Source organism: Giraffa tippelskirchi, chromosome 4 (assembly GCF_054371585.1).
Source record: "Giraffa tippelskirchi isolate mGirTip1 chromosome 4, T2T-mGirTip1v1.2.pri, whole genome shotgun sequence".
Lineage (NCBI taxonomy): Eukaryota > Metazoa > Chordata > Mammalia > Artiodactyla > Giraffidae > Giraffa > Giraffa tippelskirchi.
This window is the reverse complement of record NC_137278.1, coordinates 204991824-205016670: the sequence shown is the minus strand read 5'-3', so window position 1 is coordinate 205016670 and position 24847 is coordinate 204991824. Positions and strand designations below refer to the sequence as shown.

The 24847-nt window shown below is 43.7% G+C and overlaps 1 long non-coding RNA gene across 1 annotated transcript in view; it reads right to left on the bottom strand.

Annotated features, from left to right (window-relative positions):
• The window catches only part of LOC145544677 (uncharacterized), a 79419-nt gene that overhangs the window by 16309 nt on the left and 38263 nt on the right, over positions 1 to 24847 (bottom strand). Inside the window, exon 4 of the long non-coding RNA XR_014081552.1 lies at positions 19331 to 19391. This is a non-coding gene — a long non-coding RNA (uncharacterized LOC145544677). The remainder of the gene's footprint in view (positions 1 to 19330; positions 19392 to 24847) is intronic.

Genomic DNA, 24847 nt, shown 5'->3' with positions numbered 1-24847 from the left:
TCCTCACCACTGGACTGCCAAGGAATTCCCAGGAGATTGAATTTTATCTGAAAAATGAGGCTTTGGAGGTAAGCAGGGAGGTCGTGTGATCAGATATGCCCTTTAGAAAGATCTCTGTGTCCGCAATGTGGAGAATGGGCAGGAGGAGCCCAGATGACCAGCAAGGAGGATGGTGGGGAGGATGCTGCAGTGGGAGTGGGCAATGCTGGCAGTGATCCAGGTAGAAATGATAAGAACTCAAACTCAGATGTATGTAATACTCAGCTTTCTCTAAGTTACACTGCATAACAAACACATTAAAATCTCATAGCATGTGGCCACATATACTTTATTTTTTGCTCATGGAATATGAAGGTTGTAGTTTAGCTATCTTTCTTCTAGATGTGCGTGTGCTAAGTGGCTTCAGTCTTGTCCGACTCTTTGAAACCCCATGGACTGCAGCCTGCCAGGTTCCTCTGTCCATGGGATTCTCCAGGCAAGAATACTGGAGTGGGCTGCCATTTTCTCCTCCAGGGGATCTTCCTGACCCAGGGATCGAACCCATGTCTCTTATGCCTCCTACATTGGCAGGCAAGTTCTTTACCACTAGCGCCACCTAGGAAGCCCCTTCTAAATGCAGCTGCACAAATCTTTTCTTCCTGGAACTCAGGATGAAGGAACAGCCACCTTCTGAGACATGTTCTCATAGTGGAGTGTTGGCGCAAAAGCCCCCTAGACAAGCCACATGATTGGGTTTAAAGCTCTGCTCCGTTGTGATAAAGGTTGCCTACACTCACATCCCAGTGGCCAAAGCAGATCAAGTGGCAAGATCCAAAGCAGTAGGCCAGGGAAATGTGTGAAGGGTGAAAAAAATAAAAGTATTAGTCACTCAGTTGCGTCCAACTCTTTGCGACCCATGGACTGTAGCCCACCAGGTTCCTTTGTCCATGGAATTCTCCAGGCAGGAATGCTGGAGTGGGTAGCCATTACCTTCTCCAGGGGATCTTTCTAGACCTAGGGATCGAACCTGGGTCTCCCACATTGCAGACAGGTTCTTTACCGCCTGAGCCACCTGGGAAGCTCCATGTTATGGGTTGGAGGGAATGAATGACTGTGAACAGAGTAGACAGTTTATTGCAACCTGTCTTTGAGGACAGAAAGGAAAAGTTGATTAGAATCTTGGCATTTGGTGGGATTTGACTGGATCTGGGGGATGTGCCAAGGATTCCCTCAGATGGTTAAGTTAAAGATGGTACTGCTCAATAAGAAAAGGGACACAGGAAGAGGAAACTTGCAGTATATGATGATCTGCATCCAGTCTGCCTTCTTGAGATAATGGTACCCTGGTTTTGCCTTAAGGGAACCATTCTTCCCCTACTTTCAACCATGATGCTCTGGATGAAACTTCTTCCAGCCCCTTACCAAGGATGAAGCATGTGACCTAGTCTTAAGCCAATAAAAACATGCTATACTCTTGAACATGATCATTGGTTCAAGACGGGGTTCATGATGCAAATCTGGCCAATCAGAGCCAGTGAGGCTCAATTTTAGGTCTTACTTCCTGACTTGAGTGAGAAAGACTAGAGTATCGGCTGGCACAGGGGGAATGGAACCTAGGAAGAGTCATCATGGAGGAAGCAGAGCATGGAGGAAATATGAGACTGGTTCCTGGTGACATCACCTGAACTTTGACCAAGCCATATGAGGAGCAATCTCAGGGAAATGTTAATTCTAAGCAACAGAAACTCAGAGGGAAAAGCTAGAAAGAAAGTGGTTCATGGAGGTAAGATAGTTTAACTAAGAGATAATGCAGAATGGAAATAAACCTGTGACTTCGGAAATGGCTAGAAACACTGAATGAGAAATGTGTTTAAGGACCATGGAATTTGTTGGCTCACAGCATATATGGGTTAAGGAGAGAAAGACGATGATGATGTTCTAGTAGATAGTGAGGAATATCTGGAGAGATGGTGAAAGCATTGAGATCAAGAGTACAGAAAGTGGGGCATGATTGAGAGTCAAAGAATAGGTTCTGTTTTGGGGATGTTCAATGAGACACCTATCTTGGACAGAAAGACTGATATACAACATGATAAACAAGAATGGAGAGGCAGACTTGGAAAATGTCAGCATATAGTTAAGAGTTGAAGCTAAGGGGTAACTGAGCTTTCCCAGAGAGAGCTAATAAAACTGGAGTGGAAGAGGGTCATGGGCCTTAAAGAATCACATCCTTTAAGGAGCTGGCAGTGACTATGGAGCAGCACAAGACTGAGAGGCACGTCTTGGGGGAAGAGTGAAGTGCTGCAGAAGACAAGGACTTGGGGAGTCTCCAGAAGTAAAGGATCTTTCTTAACAGCACCCTCTCCCATAGAATCTGTACCCAATCTATTGGCATGCTTTGATCAACGTGCGTGCTTAGGCGCTCAGTCACGTCTGACTCTCTGGGACCCCGTGGACTGTAGCCCACCAGCTCCACTATCCATGGAATTCTCCAGCCAAGAATACCGGAGTGGGTTGTCATTTCCTTCTCTAGGGGATCTTCCTGACCCAGGGATCGAACCGGAGTCTCCTGCATTGGCAGGCAGATTCTTCACCACTGAGCCACCATGTGATCAATTCTAGTTGATTTTATTCATTTATTTTTTGGCGGCACTGTGAAGCTTGCGGGATCCTAGTTCCCCGACCAGGGACTGAACCTGGGCCCATGGCAGTGAAAGCGTGGAGTCCTAACCACTGGACCACCAGGGAATTCCCTGAACAATTCTATTTTAAAAATAAATCTGAAATCTCTCCCTGTATCTCTATCCCCACCACCAGCAATGTGGCCTCAGCCAGCACTTCACCTGCTTCCGAAGATGTCCTCACTGGTCTTTCCTGCAGCTGCTCTTGCCTCCCCCAGCCCATGTCAAAGCCATTCTTCACACAAAAGCCAGAGTGATGTTTCCAACATGTGAATTGAATCTTGTCACTGCTCAAAGGCCTCCGGTGGTTTTCACTGCTCTTAGAACAAAGCCCACGGATGATAGGGTTCTGATAGGGAACCCATGGTGGTCTTTAAATAAAAGAATGACACCACCAAATTTCTGAGAATTTGGAAGGCATCTGAAAAGTTACTGTAATAGCTGGCTGGAGTAATGGAAAGGAGAGAAGTAGGAGTCCAATGAAGAATTTGTTTTACACAATGAAAGAACATTGTAGAGGGGATGGGTGTGAGAAATATGTAAGCAGTTGAATCTATAAGGTTGGTGGTTGAGTGGCTGGCTCCTTGTGGGGCTGAGGTTTCCAGGTAGGAGACAGTAGCATTATTAACCAGGAAGAGGAGACAGGGAGAGGAGGCAGTGATGTACCCAGGCAGACTGGTCTGGCTTAAAATTCAGGGTCACCCATCTCCCTGGGCCTTCTAACATTGCTGAGAACATTACCCAGCATCTCTGGTCAGCTCTCTCTCCTGGTCTCCACAAGACTTGCTAATCTTTTTTTTTTTTTTTCCGCTGAACTGTGTACTTCTTTGCCTTCCTCTTTCACTCTCAGTAAATGGCCTTGCTTCGTAGCTTGCAGGGCAAAGAGAAAGCATCAGAACACAACTCCTACCCTTTCTCTGGTTTCAATAGTGTGGCAGAAGGTACCAAACCTTTCCTAGATTAGAGGGGAAATTTGGGAATCAGAGAAGACTTAGGCCAGAAAGTGCTATCCTTCCCTGGTACCTCTGGTGGAGGCATTACCATATAACATTTTTATGGAAAAAATCCCCAAGAGGAAAGCAAATGCATTTGGGGGACAAAAAGCCCAAGGAATTTTTATCATGTCTTAGGGAACAGAGCAAAATCTTATCAATCAGAAGAAATTGTGTTTGTTTGTTTAAAATATTTATATATTTATTTGGCTGCTCTGGGTCTTAGTTGTGGCATGCGGGAATCTTTAGCTGTGGCATGTGGGATCTAGTTCCCTGATCAGGGCTCGAACCTGGGCCCCCTGCATTGGGAGCTCGAAGTCTTAGCCACTGGACTGCCAAGGAAGTCCCAGAAATTGTGTTTTTCATTGGACTGGACAGTGTGGAGTTGGAAGAAATGAATTCTGTGGTGGGAAGGTCAGTTTGCCTTTTGGGAAGTGAGTGGCAAAACAGCTACAGCTGCTGCTGAAGCAGAGTTTAAACTGAACACCTAAGATGTTATATCCCTGTTAAGAGTACAGGGCAACCCCCACTTCTACCCCCATCCAGGCATCATCCTCTTGGAAAGTGGTAGACACCCAAGCACAAGAGGGCTGAACTGACATCCAACTGGAATATGACACCAGAAGGGCTTCCCTCATGCCTGGGGAGATGGGGAGTCCCACGGGGAAGAGGTGTGTGCGCACTCAATGGTGTCTGACTCTTTGCGACCCCATGGACCGCAGCCCGCCAGACTCCTCTGTCCATGGGATTCTCCAGGCAAGAATACTGGAGTGGGGTGCCATGCCCTCCTCCAGGGGATCTTCCCGACCCAGGATCCAACCTGCATGTCTTTATGTCTCCTTCATTAACAGGTGGGTTCTTTACCGTTAACGCCACTTGGGGAGCCCCCCAAGAGGCAGGAGCGGGGCTCAAAGTGAGGAAGGGCCGAAGAGCCAGAGGAGAGAATGAGAGGATCCACGTGCCGGAGAGGGGAGCCTTCACTCCTCCCTAGATTCCTTTTCTGGGCCCTCCTCTGTCTTTAAAATGCTGATTGGAATCCCCTGGTGGTTCAGTGGTTAGGACTCCGCCCTTTCACTGCCAGGGACACAGATTCCATCCCTAGTCAGGGAACTAAGATCTCGCAAGCTAGGTGGTGAAGCCAAAATTAAAAAAAAAAAAATGCTGCCCTCCCTGAGGCTTAGTTCTTGGCCCTCTAATACCATACTCCACCCCTGGGCAGGGTTTTAGTGCCATCTCTACATGTGTTCAGTATAAGTTTGTTGAATGAATTGCACATGAATGAAAGGGAAGATTTCTGGACAAGATGATGTTAAGGGTCAATTGTGTCCCACCCCCAAATTCATGAAGTCCCAATGCCCAGTATCTCAGAATGTAACTTATTTCAAGATAAGATGTTTAAAGAGGTATTTAAGGTCAAATGAAGCCCTTAATCCAGTATGTGTATGTGAGCGAAAGTGTACTCAGTCGTGTCCGACTCTTTACGACCCCATGGACTGTGTAGCCCACCAGGATTCTTGTTGCATGGAATTTTCCAGGCAAGACTGGTGTTTAATAAGAAGAGGAAGAGACAGCAGTGATTGGACCACACAGAAAACAGACCATGTGAGGACACAGGGAGAAGGTGGTTGTGATGTTGTGATATAAGAAATATACATTTGGTCTTTCGTCCCCATTTTATGGGCTTCCTATGTGGCATTACTGGTAAAGTACCGCCTGCCAATGCAGGAGACATAGGAGATATGTGTTCGATTCCTGGGTCGGGAAGATCCCCTGGAAGAGGAAATGGCAACCCACTCTAGTATTCTTGCCTGGAGAATCCCACGGACAGAGGAGCCTGGAGGGCTACAGTCCATGGGGTCACAAAGACTGGGACATGACTGAAGTGACTTAGCACGCATGCCCCACTTCATGGCAAAGACTTCCTAAAATCCTAGTTATTTTCTAAGTGATGGGGTGAGAGGAGTATCTTGTTATTCATAATAAACCCCATTCAATCATACTGGAGTTTATGCTAATGAGGTGACTCTTGGTGGGCCTCCTGGGTGGCTTCAAGATGGAGGCTCCTTACCAAAGGAGGAAGCCTTGGGATTAGAGAGATGGAACTTTCAACTCCATCTTTACCCACCCACTTCTGGGAAGAAGGGAGGGGCCTGATTTGATGGATCATTCCTCCATGATGGAATCTTCATAAACCCTAAATAATGGGGTTTATGGAGCTTCCAGGTTGGGGAACACATCAGCGTTCTGGGAGGTTTAACCCCCTCCCCCATATCCTGCCTTCCCTGTGTGTCTCTTCCATCCCCTGTTCCTGACTTGTGTCCTTTATAATGGAGGATAGTAAGGAAACTGCCTTCCTGAGTGAGCCATCTTAACAAATAGTTGAACTGGAAGAAGGGGTCATGGAAACCCCTAATTTAGAGCCTCTGTCAGGAGTATGGGAAGCCTGGGACTTCCCTGGCTGTCCAGTGTTGAGACTCCGCACTGTCAATGCAGGTTCGATCCCTGATCAGGGAACTAATATCCCACATGCTGTGTGGTGCGGTCAAAAGATTAAGGGAAAAAAAAAAAAAAAATATATATATATATATATATATATATAGGAAGTCTGAGAATGGTGATTGGCATCTGAAATAGGAGACAGTCTTGTGAGACTGAGCCCTAACCTGTACGGTCTGGTGCCTACTCTGGGCAGTTTGTGTCAGAATTGATTGAATTGTTGGGCACCCAGCTGGTATCTCAAGAGATGGAGAATTGGTTGTTGGTGTGGGAAAAGAAGGAAATGGCAACCCACTCCAGTATTCTTGCCTGGAAAATCCCATGGACAGAGGAGCCTGGTGAGCTAAAGTCCATGGGGTCTCAAGGAGTCAGACATGACTGAGTGACTGAGCGCATGGAAAAAGAACCACACATGTGGTCATGTGGTATTGTAAAAACAGTTCAGAGTAGCCATCTGCCAGCCAAGGAGAGAGGTCTCAGCAGAAACCAAACCTGCTGACACCTTGATCTTGGACTTCCAGCCTCCAGAAGTGAGAAAATACATTTTGTTTTTTCTTTTCTACTTTCAGGCCGTGTCTCTCAGCACATGGGATCTTAGTTCCCTGACCAGGGATTGATCCTGCACCCCCTTCAGTGGAAGCATGGAGGAGTCTTAACCATTGGACTGCCAGGGAAGTCCCCCCAAAATACATTTCTGTTGTTTAAGCTACCCAACCTGTGCTATGTCATCATGGCAGCCCTAGTGAGTTAACACCGATGGTGAAGTCCTTGCAACATAGGGACCTGTGGATGGACTGTGCACCGTTGGCAGTGGACAGTTGGATGCATGCGTCTCAGCCTCATGGGGTGGTCTGGGCTGGGCTGGGCTTGACAAAGTGGTTCTGGAGTTGTTGGACGAAATGTGATATCGGAGTCTTTTGTCTGTGTTTCCACGGGAGACTATGGAAAGTGAGAAGGAAGAAAACCAATCGTCACCCTCTTATACAGTATTCAGTCTGCAAGAACACTGTTGGTCGACTTCCCAGCATTCACACACCCTTCCTTCTTCCTACCAGAACCTTGGTTTTGTTCAGGTGTTTGTCCCCTCACCACTCAGCCCCTGAGAACCTTGGGAATCTGACCCCATTCCCAGATTGTTTCGTTTGAGCCAATATGGCCAACTCGTTCCTCTCTCCAATGATCCATTCCAAAACTTACATTGAAGGTAATCACCTCAAGCCATATCTCTGGTCACTGTCATTGTTCTAGGGATGGGCAGTAGTTCTCAATATCCCTTCCTCGCTTAGAATTCTCAATTTTTAGCTGGACATTTGCCACTCTCCGCATAAAGACTATGCTTTCCAGCACCACTTGCAACTGGATGTGGTCGTGGAGCAAGTTTTGACCAATCTGCTATAGGCATGCTTGGTGAAGGCACTTCTGGGAAGTATTCTCAAAGGGGAATGTTTTATCTATTGCTGCATTAAAAATTATCCCAAAGCTACGAACCTGGAAACAAGAAAAAATTGTTTCTTGAAGTTTCTGCAGGTTAGGAATCCAGAAGCAACTTAGCTGGGTGGTTCTTTCTCATGTGATCAAGGTATCAGCTGGGGCGACAGTCACCTCAAGACCCCGCTGAGGGTGTGTGTGGTGGGGGATTTGCATCTGAGCTCACTCCTGTGGCTATCGGCAGGCCTCGAAAGATGCATTTCCAAATTCCCTCCAATGAGGCTCTGCACAGGACAGCCTTGCAACATGGCAGCTGGATTTTCCCAGAGCGAGCCATCCAAGGGAAAGAGAAAGCTAGCACATAACACAGAACCACCATCTTTTCATGGACTGATCTTGAAGGTAACATTTTACCACTTCTCCTATATTATCTTCTCTGTGTGCATGTCCTCAGTCACTCCGTCAGGTTCAACTCTTTTGCGACGCCATGAACTGTAGCCCACCAGGCTCCTCTGTCCATGAGATTTCCCAGGCAAGAATAGTGGAGTGGGTTGCCATTTCCTTCTCCAACTGATCTTCCTGCCCCAGGGATTGAACCCATGTCTTCTATGTCTTTCCCAGAAGTGAATAAATAAGTCCAGGCCATTCTCAGGGAGAAGGGGTTATACAAAGATGTGAATACCGGGAGGCTGGGATACCTGGAAATCATTACAGAAGCTGTTCACCATGGAGTGGGGCTTCCCAGGTGGCGCTAGTGGTAAAGAACTGCTTCCCAGCGTAGGAGATACAAGAGTCGCGGGTTCGATACCTAGGTGAGGAAAATCCCCTGAAGGAGGGCATGGCAACCCACTCCAGTATTCTTGCCTGGAGAATCCCATGGACAGAGGAGCCTGGTGGGCTACAGTCCATAGGGTCACAAAGAGTCAGATACAATGAAGTGACTTAGCACACGTACACACACACACATGGAGTGTGGGGGGAAGGTGTGCTCAGTGATTCTTTACCTTTCCTTCTGCCTTTTGGCTAGAAGACAGAGATGACTGCTGGAACTCAAGCAGCCACCTTGTATTATGAGGTGATCTTGGAAGTGGAAGATGTAAATGGTACAGCAAAAGGACAGAAGGAGCCAGAGTCCCTGTCATTGTGGAGGAACCGTTCCCTCCATGGGCTGTGTGTCTCTCAGTTTTTATTTAGAGAAAGAATAACTCTTGAGTCATCATTTTTTTGGATTTTCCAATTTCTGCCAGTCAAACCTAATCCTCAGTGATCCAGGTTCTCTTTGGTGTGGCCCTGGAAACTACTTCAATTCATTAAAAGGCTGGTTTCTTATTATTCTAATGCTTTAGATATAATCATTACAAGGACTTGCTCCTGATGTATGTTCATTGAAATCACTTTCAATCTCTTGCTGTCTCCTTCAAGTTCTGCCCCAAAGTGTTCTGTGTTCCCTCACCCTTGACTCATCCTCTCTCCCTTTCAGCTATTTCCCCATTGAGAGGCAGATACTTGAACATATTCGTAAAATATGGAGAAGAAATTGACATAGGGAAAGAAATTAAAAATCCAGAAGGGAATCAGTGATGCCTGGCAGAACAATGCCCTAGAGAAGGGGCTGGCAAAGAATTAGCTGCCAGTTTTGTTTTTTTCCAGCTGCAAGTTTTTGTAAATAAAATTTAATTGGAACACAACCCCACTCATTCATTTACCTATTGTCAATGGTTGCTTTTTTGTTACAAGGGGAGAAAGGCCAGCAAAGCCTAAGATATTTGCAGTCTTGCCCTTTACAGAAAGTCTGCTGACTCCTGCCTTCAAGGAGGCAGGAGTGAGTGTTAGGAGCACAGAAGGAGTCAGAAATGCTGGTGAGGCTGGAGAGAAAATAAATTGTTCAAGAGAGTGACTGGGGGCCCTAGCACTGTAGGAAAAGCAGCCTGCTTATGGTGAGGCCAAGAGAAAGAAACTCAGGGTGGGGAGAAATGGGAAGGCTGAATGCTTCAGAAAGTCAGGGGAAGTGAGGGTGTGGGACAGCTGGAGGGGATGCTAGGGACTAAGATTTCCCCAGAAATCTCATGCCAAGCTCCTCATGACAGCAGTCCAGACCCCAAAGTCAACCATGAGCCCAGCTCTCTGGCCCCTTTGCTTTCCACTGCCTGCCCCTGCCTGGGGCCTTGATGCCCAGTTTTTGATGAGTAAACAGTGACGGGAGGTGGCATGAAGAGACAAACGGGGAAGAGCTGGCAGGAGGAGACTGCAGAGTTAGAGCTCCAGGTGTAGAAAGTGAGGGGGCCCGCAGGAGCCTCTTTCCCGTAGCTGTTGGGACACAGCCAGCTTCTCCGGTTGCCAGTGAGAGCAAGCTGCTGGAAGTGAGGGTCCAGGCTGAGGGGCTTTGTTTGCCACAGAAGGGGGAGCACAGGGCCGAGAAGAAAAGGAAGGAGGAGGTGTAATGGGTGAGGGAGCTTGAAATTGTCTAGCACTGAACAAATCAAAGAAAGCCAGACTTAAGGTTGGATTTCTACCTACTTAACCCCAAGATCATAACTATCACATTTCAAGCACTAAAACAATCAGTGACTAGCTACTGAGAGTACCTGGAAGAATTAGAATTAGAAAACCTCAAACCAAACAAAAATTTAATTTTGCCCCTGGTAAAAGTCCAGAGGTAGATGGTCTACAGCTGGCATTAGGGATTCCAACGGGTATGAGACACCCAGCCTCTTTCAACCCCATCTCACTGCCTTGTGCACCTTCCTTTCCTAAATCATCTCTGTTCTGAGATCTAGCAGCCAGGATATTTCCATCCCAGTCAGGAGAAGGAGATCCCTGTAAGGACTCTCCCTGGAAACTGCAGTGGCCGTTACATATCCCACTGGCCAGAACTTAGTTTCACAGTGATGCTTTGCCACAAGGCAGCCTTGGAAATATGGATTTCATTCTGAGTAGCCACATGCACACCTAAATTTTATAGGCCAAGCAGAGAACATATACAGGGAAATAATTTTCTCTGCCACATTCCTTCTGTATGTCTATATACACAGAAGACAACCATACATCCCAATTTGCATGGGATTGCCACAGCTTACATGATTATCTGTGTATTAATAGAATTCCTTTTCACTCAAAAGGGCAGAAAAGGAAAAAGTTTGGTGGTTCCTCAAAAAGTTAAAAATAAAATTGCCATTATGGTTCATTCACTAAGTCGTGTCCAACTGTTTGCAACCCCATGAACTGAAGTACACCAGTCTTGTCTGTCCTTTGCTATCTCTCGGCGTTTGCGCAGACTTCTATCCATTGAGTAGATGATAATGCCATCCAACCATGTCACCCTCTGTCACCTCCTTCTCTTCCTGCCCTCAATCTTTCCCAGCATCAGGGTCTTTTCCAATGAGTTGGCTTCTCACATTAGGTGGCCAAAGTATTGGAGCTTCAGCTTCAGCATCAGTAGTTCCAATGATATGATCCAGTAATTTTACTTCTAGGTATATACCCCCAAATAATTAAAAAGAAAAACAACTCAATCAAAAAATGGGCAGAAGAGCTAAACAGACACTTCTCCCAAGAAGTCATACAGGTGACCAACAAACACATGAAAAGATGCTCAACATTGCTCATTATTAGATAAATGCAAATCAAAACTACAATGAGGTAACACCTCACACTGATCAGCATGGCCATCATCAAAAAATCTACAAACAATAAATGCTGGAGAGGATGTGGAGAAAAGGGAACCGTCTTGTACTGTTGGTGGGAATACAAATGATACAACCACTATGGAGAACAGTATGGAGATTCCTTAAAAAACTAGGAATAAAACTACCATATGACCCTGCAATCCCACTATTGGGCATATACCCTGAAAAAACCATAATTCAAAAGACACATGTACCCCAATGTTCATTGCAGCACTATTTACATTAGCCAGGACAAGGAAGCAACCTAGATGTCCATTGACAGATGACTGTATAAAGAAGTTGTGGTACATATATACAATGGAATATTACTCAGACATAAAAAGGAATGAATTTGAGTCCATTGAAATGAGGTGGATGAACCTAGAGACTGTCATACAGAGTGAAGTAAGTTAGAAAGAGAAAAACAAATATTGTATATTAATGCACATATATAGAATCTAGGAAAATGGTACTGATGAACCTATTTGTAGGGCAGGAATAGAGACACAGACATAGAAGATGGACTTGTGGATGTAGTGGGGGAAGGAGAGGGTGGCACAAATGGAGAGAGTAGCGTTGACAAATATACGGTATCTCGTGTAAAATAGAGAGCCAGTGGGAAGCTGATGTATAACTCAGACAACTCAGCCCGGTGCTCTGGGATGACCTAGAGGGCTGGGATGGTGGAGGTGGGGGAGAGGCTCAAGAGAGAGGGAATATACGTATACTTAAGATTGAGTCACATTCTTATACAGCATAAACCAACACAACATTGTAAAGCAATTATCCTCTAATTAAAAATAAATTAAAAAATAATAATTGAAAGTAGGGATTCAAACAGATACCTATATGTATTCATAGCAGCATTATCCATAATAGCAAAAAGGTAGAAACAACCAAGTGTCCATCAACACAGTGAAGAATAAACAAAACGTGAAATATACCTACAAAGGAATACTATTCAGCCATTAAAAAGAATGAAATACTGATACATGCTACAACATGGAGGAACCTTGAAACATTATGTTAAGTGAAAAAAACCAGACACAAAAGGACAGATCCTGTATTATTCCATTTATATGAGTTACATAGAATAGGCAAATTCATAAAGATAGAAAGTGGTTACAAGGGCTGAGGGGTAGGCGAAATGAGACTTATTGTTTCATAGGTACAGGAGTTTCTATCTGGGATGATGAAGAAGTTCTAGAAATGTGTAGAGTGATGGTAACACAATAATGTGAATGTATTTAATGCCACAGGACACTTAAAAACTATTAAAATGGTGCATTTTATGTTATGTGTATTTTGCCACAGTTTTTAAAAAGTGAAAAAAAAAGCTTAAGGTATCTACCTAAGAGAAAAGAAAGCGTATATATCCATTATAAATAATGACAGTTCAGAGCAGCTTTATTTGAAATAGCCCCAAAATGGAAAACAACCCAAACGTGCATTAAGAGGTTAATGGATAAACAAAGTCTGGTATATCCATACAATGGAATAGTATTCGGTAATAAAAAGGAATATGTTGATGATACCTACAATAAGATAGATGAATTTCAAAATGATTGTATTGAGTGAAAGAAGCCAGTAAAATAGTATATGCTGGGACTTTGCTGGTGGCACAGCAGTTAAGCATCCATCTGCCAGTGCAGGGGTCATGAGTTCTGTCCTTGATCTGGGAGGATTCCGCATGCCTCAGAGCAACTAAACCGGGGAGACACAACTACCGAAGCCCCAGCTCTAGAGGATGTGCTCCACAACAAGAGAAGCTATCACAGGGAGAAGCCTGTGCATTGCAAACACGAGTAACCCCTGTTTGCCACAGCTAGAGAAAGCCAGCCCAAAGCAACAAAGATCCAGTGCAGCCAAAAATAAAAAACAATAAATAAAATTACAAAAAATAGTATATGTCATATTCATATATACATTTATATAGCAGTTATATACATTCTAGAAAATGCACATTACTGTTTAGTGGTGGCCTAGAGAGATAAGGGTCCAACACTTTGGCCACCTGATGTGAAGAGCCGACTCATTGGAAAAGACACTGATGCTGGGAAGGATTGAAGGCAGGAGAAGGGGATGACAGAGGATGAGATGGTTGGATGGCATCCTCAACTCAATGGACATGAGTTTGAGCAAGCTCTAGGAGATGGTGAAGGACAGGGCAGCCTGGAGTGCTGCAGTCCATTGGGTTGCAAAGAGTCAGACATGACTGAGTTGACTGAACAAGAGAGAGAAGTGGGAAGGATCACCAAGGAACACTAGGAAGCTTTGGAAGAGGTGATGGCTAAGTTTATTATCCTGATTGTGGTGATGGTTTCATGGGTATATATAGGTATATATATATATATATGTCAAAAATTTTCAATTCATACACTTTAAATGTGTACAGTTTTTATATGTGCTATTAAACATGCACACACAATTACATTAACATCTGAATAAATAATATTAAAATAAATAGCTTTTTGGAGAGGGACTTCTCTGGCACTCTGATGATTAACAGTCTGCGCTCCCACGGCAGGGGCACAAGTTCGAACTCTGGTTGGGGAACTAAGATTCCTCATTCCACACAGCTCAGCCTGCACCCCCCTCAAAAAAAAGCAAACCAGTTTTTAAAAATTGTCCTAGTTTGGATGGTAAATTAAATCATCACCCTATATATTCTTCTCTCCATTTATAAAACATACTTACCTGCTCCCCAATAGAGAAACCCCCAAATCCCACTGTATCCAGCTCAAAGTCTATAACCTAAGTCTGTTAACTACTCATCAGGTTCAGATAAAGGTGCAACCTAAAAACTAAAAGACAAACTATCTTTAAATATATACTAGTGGAGTAAGAGGGGCTTTCCAAGTAGCTCAGTGGTAAAGTATCTGCCTGCCAATGCAGGAGATGCAGGTTTAATCCCTGGATCGGGAAGATCCCTGGAGAAGGAAATGGCAAGCCACTCCAGTATTCTTGCCTGGGATATCTCACGGACAGAGGAGTTTGGCTGGCTACAGTCCATGGGGTCACAAAAGAGTTGGACCCGACTGAGTGACTGAGCACGTGCACACAGAAGAGATAATACAGGAGAAGTGGTAGAATGTTACTTTCAAGATTAGCTCATGAAAAGATGGTGGTTCTGTCTTGTGTGCTTAACTTTCCCTTTCCCTAGGATGATTCACTCTGAGAAAATCCAGCTGCCACGTTGCAAGGCTGTCCTGTGCAGAGCCTCATTTGAGGGAATTTTGAAATAGATCTTTTGAGGCAGAGGAGCCTGGCGGGTTGCAGTCCATGGGGTGGCAAAGAGTTGGATACAACTGAGCACGGATGCATGAAAGTGGAGTAAGAACAAGATAATCACAATAAAAATGACTGTGTCCATTATTCTCCAAGGACACAAGGAAGGCGGCATCGGGGAGGTGGTTTATTGGGGCCACATAGTTTCAGTGTTTGCCTCCTGCTGATGCAGGTTTCCTTCAGGGTTGAGTAGTCACAGATGTTCTCAAGTTCGTGGTTTCTTTGCTAATACAGTCGTCCCCTCTTATCCACAGTTTCAGCTTCACTTACACTTTGCCCCGTTTCAGTTAGCCAAGGTCAAACGCCATCAGAAAATATTAATTGGAAAACTCCAGAACAAACTCTTCATAAGTTTTAAACTGCACAGCGTTCCGAGAAGTGTGATGAAATCTTGCCCCATCTAGCTCTGTCCTGCAGAGACATGAATCATCCGTTTGTCCAGTGTATCACACTGCACACATTTCCCATGGCGAAGACATTTAGCACCCTTCTTGGTGATCAGATCAACTATTTCAATGTCCCAGTGATTGTGTTCAGTTTACTCATTTCACATCATAATGACCCCAAAGAACAAGAGTAGTGATGCTAGAAATAACAGTATGTATGGGGTTCCGTACTATCCGTGGTTTTAGGCACCCACTGCGGGTCTTAAAACGCGTCCCCCGAGCATAAGTGGGGACTACTGTTTAATTCTTTCTCTGAGCAGCCTTCCAGATTATTTGCTTCGTGTGACCACAGTCAAAGAGCTCACCTACATATACCTTTTAGGCCTGGATACTTTGATCTATGGGCTTCCCTGGTGGCTCAGTGGTAAAGAATCTGCCTGCCATTGCAGGAGATGTGGGTTTGATCCCTGGATCGGGAAGATCCCCTGGAGTAGGAAATAGCAACCCACTCCAGTATTCTTGCCTGGGGAATCCCATGGACAGAGGAGCTGGGAGACTACAGTTCATGGTGTCGCAGAGTTGGACACGATTGAGCAACTAAGCACGCACTTTGGTCTACAAATGAATCCCAGGACTGAGCCTGATGGCTGCCACTTTCAAAGCTTCTAAAACAGGGTGGGGAGGCACATTCCTTAAGCCCATTTTTACCTTCAGGCTCCTGGCCTCTGGGGGAAAGTTAGTCTTATCTCTCACTGCTCCTCCTGAGCCACTCCTCGTAATTGCTTAGGTTTGAAATACTGAAGCAGATAGCTTCTTTCAGCCCTGAATTGTCTCTGTGTTATGGAACTCTTGGACAATTTGGACTGGGGGCTGCCAGCAGAGTACATTCCTTTGTACCTCTGCTGAAGACTGGAGCGCTTCTGTCTGTGCCCTGCTCTCAGAGGACTTTTAAAAGCAAACAGCACCCAACACACCCAAAGACTGAACTTTCTCTACCAGTTCTCCAGTATTCCTGCCCTGTTTGGAACTAGCCTTTCAAGGGTGGCCAACACTTGTGATCCATTAGTGTGTTGTGATGTCAAGTGGGACAGCCAAATTTTTAATTTTTTTTTAATGAGTTAGAATAGAATAGAAAATATCAGATGTTTGCAGCCCAGGGCAGGAATAGAAGCTTCACTCCACAAATTTCCCTGCTCAACCGCTTCCCACTCCTTGGCTCACCCTCCAGGGCTAAATGGTGGCTTTCAGCCTCCGGCACTGATCTCAGAGGGAGAGCAGTGAGCGGTCTTTAAGAGAGATCTCGGTTCCCTGCCCAGGAATTGAACCTGGGCTGTTGTTGTTCAGTCACTAAGTCATGTCCGATTCTTTTTTTTCACCATTAACTGTACCACACCAGGATTTCCTGTCCTTTACTATCTCCTGGAGTTTGCTCAAACTCATGTCCATTGAGTTGGTGATGCCGTCTCATCTTCTATCACCCCCTTCTCCTCCTGTCCTCAATCTTTCTTAGTATCAGGGTCTTTTCCAATGTTCCAATGTCTGTTCTTCCCATCATGTGGCCAAACTATTGGAGCTTCAGCTTCAGCATCAGTCCTTACAATGAATATTCAGGACTGATTTCCTTTAGGATTGACTGGTTGGATCTCCTTGCAGTCCAAGGTACTCTCAAGAGTCTTCTCCAGCACCACAATTCGAAAGCACCAATTCTTTGACGCTTAGCCTTCTTTATGGTCCAACTCTCACATCCAGACATGACTACTGGAAAAACCATAGCTTTGACTATATAGACCTTTGTTGGCAAAGTAATGTCTCTGGTTTTTAATATATTGTCTAGGTTGGTCATAGCTTTTATTCCAAGGAGTAAGGGTCTTTTAATTTCGTGTCTTCAGTGATTTTGGAGCTCAAGAAAATAAAATGTGTCACTGTTTTCACTTTTTCCCCATCTATTTGCCTTGAAGTGATGGGACCAGATGCCATGATCTTAGTTTTTTGAATGTTGAGTATTTAGCCAGCTTTTTCACTCTCCTCTTTCACCCTCATCAAGAGGCTCTTTAGTTCCTCTTCACTTTCTGCCATTAGAGTGTATCATCTATGTATCTGAGGTTGTTATTTTTCCAGGAAATCTTGATTTCAGCCCAGCATTTTGCATGATGTACTCTTATACTGCATATAAGTTAACTAAGCAGGATGATAATATGCAGCCTTGATGTACACCTTTTCCAATTTTGAACCAGTCCACTGTTCCATGTCCAGCTCTAACTGTTGCTTCTTGACCTGCACACAGGTTTCTCAGGAGGTAGGTAAGGTGGTCTGCTATTCCCATATCTTTAAGAGTTTTCCACAGTTTATTGTGATCCACACAGTCAAAGGCTTTCGCGTAGTCAATGAAACAGAGGTAGATGTTTTTCTGGAATTTCTTTGCTTTTTCTATGATCCAACAGATGTTGGCAGTTTGAACCTGGGTAGCATGGATGAAAACCAGGAATTCTAGCCACTAGACCACCAGGGGCTAGAGCCCAGAAGTAAAGTGGCCCTGGCTCTTTCCCAGGTTTGAAAGCAAGATTGTTTCAAGGAGACAAAAACTGTGAAAACATATACAAAGTTTATTATTAGAGACACAGCACAATGTATGGGAAAGTACACTGGAAAACAGTTTGTTTATCTAACTCAGAAGCAGAGCAGAGATACACACTCAGAGAGAAAGAGTATGGACATCCTTTCTAATGAGGGAGAGTGCAGTTAAGTCAGAACCTAGGCAGAGACATACACTCAGAGTGGAGTGGGGGTGTCCTGAGTGAGGAGGAGCACCGTAAGTCAGAAACCAGGCAGAAAGGCACACCCGAACAGAGGTGCAGACATCCTGAGTGAGGAGAAGTGCAGTAAAGAGGTGATGTAAATCATTTATACAGGACAGTCCTTCCGGGTCTTTGTTTACACCTTTGGCCAATTATCTTGTTTCTTTCTTCACACCTGACTGGTCCATGGACCTTCCCCAAGATGCACGCGCAACTTTTTGCTAAGATGGATCCCACTGCAGAGGCCTATGGGTGCATGTCCACATTTATTATGGAGTGGGGCCCCCTCCCTTTTTGACCCCCAAGAAGCCTTCTTGTGCATGTGCGGACAGGGAAGTCTTCCTTGACCTCAGGAGCGGGCACCTTATCTCTTTAGCAGAGCTCAGCTTTTGCCATAGCTTTGTCCTTGGAATGTCTGGGTGAGACCAAAGGCTCAGTTTTACTCTACTTGACAAACACCAGGTGTTAGGCCCAGAGACCCGCTGTCTCCTACCTCAGCACCAATTCAGTATCTTCAGACCAGGCAGAAGTTTGTGGAAAGGTGGAGGAGCAGGCAAAGGGAGCCCCAGTAGTGTTTTATTTTCTGTTCTTAGAAGCTGCCATATAACACTTCTACTTACAGCCCACCAGCAAGAGTTTAGATACATGGTCACCTCTAGTGGAAGGAAGGTGAGAGATGTTATTTATTTTTTATTTTTGGTTGCACAGAATCTTCGTTGCTGCTTTCAGGCTTTCTCCAGTTGCGGCAAGTGCAGACAACTCTTTCCTGCAGGGTATGAGCTTCTCATTGGGGTAGCTTCCCAGTTGCCCTACAGCATGTGGGGTCCTTCCTGGACCCGGGATTTAACCGGTGTTCCCCGCATTGGCAGGTAGATTGCTATGCACTGTACTACCAGGGAAGTTCTGAGAGATGTTATTTTCATCCTGATGACTGTGTGCCCTTTTAGTGATATTACAATGGGAAAAGAAGGAGAGAGCACGTTCATTATAAGGCAACTAATAGGATTCATGTGTAGATTCAAGGCGTCATGCTGCTGCTGCTGCTGCTGCTGCTAAGTCGCTTCAGTCATGAGTGGTAACCAAGTACTTTTTTTTAACCATTGATTTCTTTCAAAACTCTCAGAGTTATTCTCACATAGCTAGAAGACGCCTTCACTTTGGTCTGCCTTTGACCCATTCCCAACTCTTCAACCACCAGACATAGTGCTTAAACTTAGAAGTGGAATCAAGATTCCTAGATTCAAATCCAGACTACCCTACCTATGAGCTGCACCACTTTTCCTGGCAAGTTATTTTAACCTAGTCTCAGTTTCCTCGGCTGTAAAATGATGGATACCAATAGTATTATAGCAGAGTATTTTTACAAGGATGAAATATGAATTTGCATGTAAAGAAGCAGAGTGCCAGGTGCATAATAAACTTAATAAGTGATCAACAACAATTTATTATTCAGTAGCTCTTTGCTGCCTGAAGGCTTAACTTCTCAGCACATGAGAGTCTTCCAGAATGTGCTGTGGTGCCCCTAGAGGGTCCCACTCCCCATTGTATGGTCCCTCATTTATTCATTTTTTAAAGTAACATTGTTTCCAATTAAAAAGTAATACAACCTAATCATTTTACCTTTGGAATCTAGCTTAGAAACTTGCTGAAGGCACAGAGATGAACCTGTGTGCTGCCATTGCTGTAAGAGTAACAAATTGGGAAACAACCATTGGGAAGAGAACATTTTAAAAGTCAGGAAGAAAAAGACAAATACCATATGATATCACTTTTATGTGGAATCTAAAATACAACACAAAGGAGCATATCTATGACACAGAAACAGATTTACAGATAGAGAGAACGGACTTGTGGTTGCCAAGGGAGTGAGGGGAAGGAAGGACTGGAAGTTTGGGATTAGCAGATGCAAACATATATAGGATGGATAAGCAAGGTCCTACGATATAGCACAGGGACCTATATTCAATATCTTGTGATAAACCATAATGGAAATGAATATGAAAAGAATATATATGTATGAGTCATTTTACTGTACAGCAGAAATTAAGCCCGACATTATAAACCAACTATAACTTCAATAAAAATTTTAAAAATACTACGGAACAGCCAGACTCTAGAATCCCATGAAGTCATTTAAAGTCCCAGATTGACCTCTTCTGAAACCACTCTTCCTCTATCCGCCTCCAGCCTTCCTGAGGGGATCTCAAACATTCCACTCTTGTTCCTGTTGTGGGACTTCTACATGAGCCCTTTCCTCAGCTTGGCATATTCTGTCCCTGATAAATTTCATTTGGATACGGCTTTTCCTAACTCACTTTTCCCAATCCAAAAGAGTTCCTCAGCTTATCTCTAGCACATTAATTAATTAATTTACTAAAAATTATTATTAACTAATTAATTAATTTACTGTCCGTCTCTACCAACTGGAACATAAATGTTAGGAGAGTGGCACCTTAGTCTTGTGTATATCATTCTCATGACAACCAAACCTGCTACATAGTGGTGATTCAATGCATATTTGTTAAATAAATAATATTAGCTATACTTATTAAGTGTTTTCTATTTTCCGGGCATTGTTTTATGTCCTTTAAGTATATTAATATATATAGAATCCTTACAACAATTCTGTGAGGCAGTTGCTATCTTATTATATCATTTTACAGAGGAGGCTATTGCCTAAGGCCAAGCGGTTAATAAGTTGCCGAGCTGAATTTCAACCTAGGAAGTGGGTCCTGATCTTGTGACCTTTAACCCCTACACAACATGTAGCTGAAGCAGGGCTCAGGGCACAATTTATAACTGTAAATGCCTAGTTTTAAAACAAAGAAAGATCTTAAATTAAGTACTTACACTTCCGCCTTAAGGAACTAGAAAAAAAAGAGCAAATAAAACCCAAAAGAAGGAGAAGGAAGGAAATAATAAAGACTAGAGCAGAAAACAAATGAACTAAAGAGCAGAAAAACAATAGCGAACAAAAACACCCAAAGTTTTTTGAAAAGATCAACAAAAGTGATACACTTTAAGCTAGACTGACCAAAGAAAAAGAAAATTAAAATTTCTAAAATCAAAACTAAAAGAAGGGATATTAATACTAAACTTACAGAAATAGGAAAGATTATAAGAGGATACCATATGGGGAGACACTGCTCAAAGGGTACTATTCTGCAGTTATAAGATGAAGAAGTCCTGGGGATCTAATGCACAGAATGGTAACTATGCCCAATATTATGCTGTGTACTTGAAATTTGCTAACAGAATAGACTTTGGACTTCCCTCATGGCTCAGATGGTAAAGAATCCGCCTGCAATTCAGGAGACCCGGGTTTGACCCCTGGGTGGGGAAGATCCCCTGGAGAAGGGAATGGCTGCCCATTCCAGTATTTCTGCCTGGAGAATTCCATGGACAGAGGAGCTGGTGGGCTACAGTCCATGAGGTTGCAAAGAGTCATATATGACTAAGTGACTAAAACTTTTAATTTTTTTTTTCATCCTCACCACACACATGCAAAAAAAGTAACTATCTGAGATAATGGATGTGTTAATTAACTTGACTGTGGTAATCATTTCACAAAGTATACATAGGTTAAATCATCGTGTTGTACACCTTTAATGTATACAATTTCATTTGTAAATTATACATCCATAAAGCTGAAGAATACTATGAACAACTGTACTACAACAAATTAGATAATTTAGATCCAATGGGCAAATTCTAGAAAAGCACAACTATTGCAACTCCCTGAAGAAGAAGTTGAGGACTTCCCTAGTGGCTCAGTGGTAAAGAATCTGCCTGCCAGTGCAGAAGACACGAATTTGATCTCTCGTCCAGGAGGAGCCCACATGCCTCGGAGCAACTAAGCCCATGTTCCATAACTATTGAGTCTGTGGCCTAGAGCCCATGCTCTGCAGCAAGAGCAGCCACCACAGTAAGAAGCTCACTTGCTGGAACAAAGAGTAGCCCCTGCTTCCCACAACAAGAGAAAGCCCGTGAAGCAACAAAGACCCAGCACAGCCAAAAATAAACAAATAAATAAAATTATTTCAAAAAAGAAGAAGCTGGGCTTCCTTTGTGGCTCAGTTGGTAAAGAATCCTCCTGCAATGCAGGAGACCTGGGTTCAATCCCTGGGTTGGGAAGATGCTCTGGAAAAGTGAAAGGCTACCCACTCCAGTATTCTAGCCTAGAGAATTCCATGAACTGTACAGTCCATGGGGTCACAGAGTCAGACGTGACTTAAAAAAAAAAAAAAGAAGCTGAAAATGTGAATAGGCCTATTATAAATAAAGACATCCATTTAATAATTTAAAATGTGGCCACAAAGAAAAGTTCAGTCTCAGATAGCTTCACTGGCAAATTCGACTAAACATTCAAAGAAGAATTACTACCAATTATGGTAGGCGGAATAAAGTCTCCCCAAAGATACCCTTGTCTGTCGCAATTCAAAGAACCTGTGAATGTTAATTTATATGCTGCTGCTAAGTCGCTTCAGTCGTGTCCGACTCTGTGCGACCCCATAGACGGCAGCCCACCAGGCTCCCCTGGCCCTGGAATTCTCCAGGCAAGAACACTGGAGTGGGTTGCCATTTCCTTCTCCAATGCATGAAAGTGAAAAGGGAAAGTGAAGCCGCTCAGTTCAACACAAAACAATGTTACATCTTTAGAATGATCGATAAATCATCTTTCCAACTTTACATGCAGCTGAAATGAAAAAGAATGACAGGCTAGGGACAGAGTCTGTGAATTTTGTACTGCTGGACTTGTCACTCATGAAATGATCATTAGCTAATGGTCACTAAATTTACATATTCAGGAAATTATATATAGAAAACTGCAAAAACATAGTAGAAGACTGAAGTTTGCCCATTTCAGCTCAGGAAACCCCTTCACTCCCAAGCATGTTGTCCTTTCAACTCCAAAGTTTATTGCTGTTACTGTTTCTTCTCCTTTTGATTGTCCTTTTGCTCCCCAGTGCCAGAGTTTCCAGAGCCTTCTCGCTCAGATGCCATCTTTTTGTATGCCATTTCGAAAAGCTTCAATGATGCTTGCTGAAGAGAAGATGCCGCCTGCCTTACGTTTTCTCCGGTTTCACTGTCTTTCCGAGCAAGGAGCTCCCTCATTTTGGAGATCTCTTCTTTTAGCTTGTTGCATTCATCAGCAGGCAGTTGGTCCTTGAATTCTTCCATCTTGGTCTCTGTGTCATGGATGATTCCTTCAGCCATATTAACTGCTTCATCTCGTTCCTTCTTTCGCCGGTCTTCCTCAGCATACTTCTCTGCATTTTTAACCATATTTTCAGTATCATCTTTGCTTAATCCACCAGAAGACTGAATCACAATCTGCTGCTCGCATTCTGTACCCTTATCTTTGGCAGAAACATGTACAATCCCATTGGCATCAATGTCAAATGTAACTTCAGGAATTTTACAGATGTGATTCAGCCAAGAATCTGGAGATAGGGAGATGATCCCGGATTTTCTGAGTAGGCCCAATGTAATTAGAAAGGTCCTTATAAGAGGGATGATGGAAGAGTCAGGGTTAGGATGCCACGTCAAGAAGGAAGCAGAGGGAAGAAGAGTCTGGAAAAGAAGCTACTACTCTACTGGCTGTGGTGATGGAGAAAAGAGCCATGATCAGCTTCTAGAAGCTGGAAAAGGCAAGAAGCAGGAAGATTCTCTCCCGGAGGACTTCCCTGGTGGTGCAGTGGATAAGAATCCACCTGCCAATGCAGGGGACACGGGTTTGATCCCTGATCCAGGAAGATCCCACGTGCTGCAGAGGAACTAAGCCCATGTGCCACAACTACTGAGCCCACGTGCTGCAGCTACTGAAACCTGTGCACTTAGAGCCCATGCTCGGCAACAAGAGAAGCCACCGCAATGAGAAGCCCGGGCACCTCAGCGAAGAGCAGCCCCCGCTTGCTACAACTAAAGAAAGCTCCAGTGCAGCAACAAAGCCTCAGCAAAGCCGGAAATAAATAAATAAAATAAAAAGAAATGTGTGAACATTTGTGCAAAAAAAAAAAAAAAGGATTCTTTCCTGGAGCCTCCAGAAGGAAGCAGTCCCATTACAACCTCAATTTTTGCACCTTTTTTAATTTTTATTTTTATTATTCTTTTTTTGGCCGTGCCTTGCAGCATGTGGGCTCTTAGTTCCCTGACCAGGGATCAAACCCATGACATTGGAAGTAGGACGTCTTAACCATTGGACTGCCAGGGAAGTCCCTCACTTTTTGATTTTTAGATATTCAATCTCCAGAATTGTAGAAGAACACATTTGTCAATGTAAGCCACTAAGTTTGTGACAACATATTACAGCAGCAAAAGGAAACGAATACATCAATCTTCCAAAGATTGGAAGGGCTAACTCTTCCAAAAACAGGAGAGAACTTCCCAGTCATTGCATGAGGCCAGTATTACTCTGATATCAAAACTAGACAAAGACATCACAAGAAAAGAAACCTACAGACCAATATCCCTCACAAATTTAGACACAAAAATCCTGAACAAAATGCTAGCAAAATGAACCCAAAAGTATATAAAAAGGAAAGAATGAATATATGTGTATAACTGAATCACTTTCTGTACAGTAGAAATAAGCATAATATTGTAAATCAACTATATTTCAATAAATAAGCAAATAAATAAAAATAAAAATATGTAACAAGGATTATACACCATGATCAAGTGGGATTTATTCCAGGAATACAAGGTTGGTTTAATATCTTGTGCAGAAAGGAGTAAACACATGGAATTTAAGACTGCTATCCTTAGAAATGCTACTTTGCAAGGTGGGCCCTTGGCTGGCATCTGGGAACGGGAATTTCAGAACTGGTAAATGCAGCTCACTGTGCCTATACTATGTATACAAATAATGTGATTTATGCTAACTAAATACCTGCTTTCCTTCTAAGAGTCTGCAATTTTGGTCCATGCTAGGCAAAGGATGCCTAAATGACCAGTCTTTATTAAAAACCTTGGACACTGAATTTCAAATAAGTTTCTGTGGTAAACAACATCTCACGCATTGTCAGGACTTGTTGGAGGTGTTAGGCATGTCTCCACTTGAAGAGCACTCTGAAAGCTTGTGTTGGTTTCCTCTGGACTTTGCCCCATGTGCTGTTTCTCTTTGCTGATTTCACA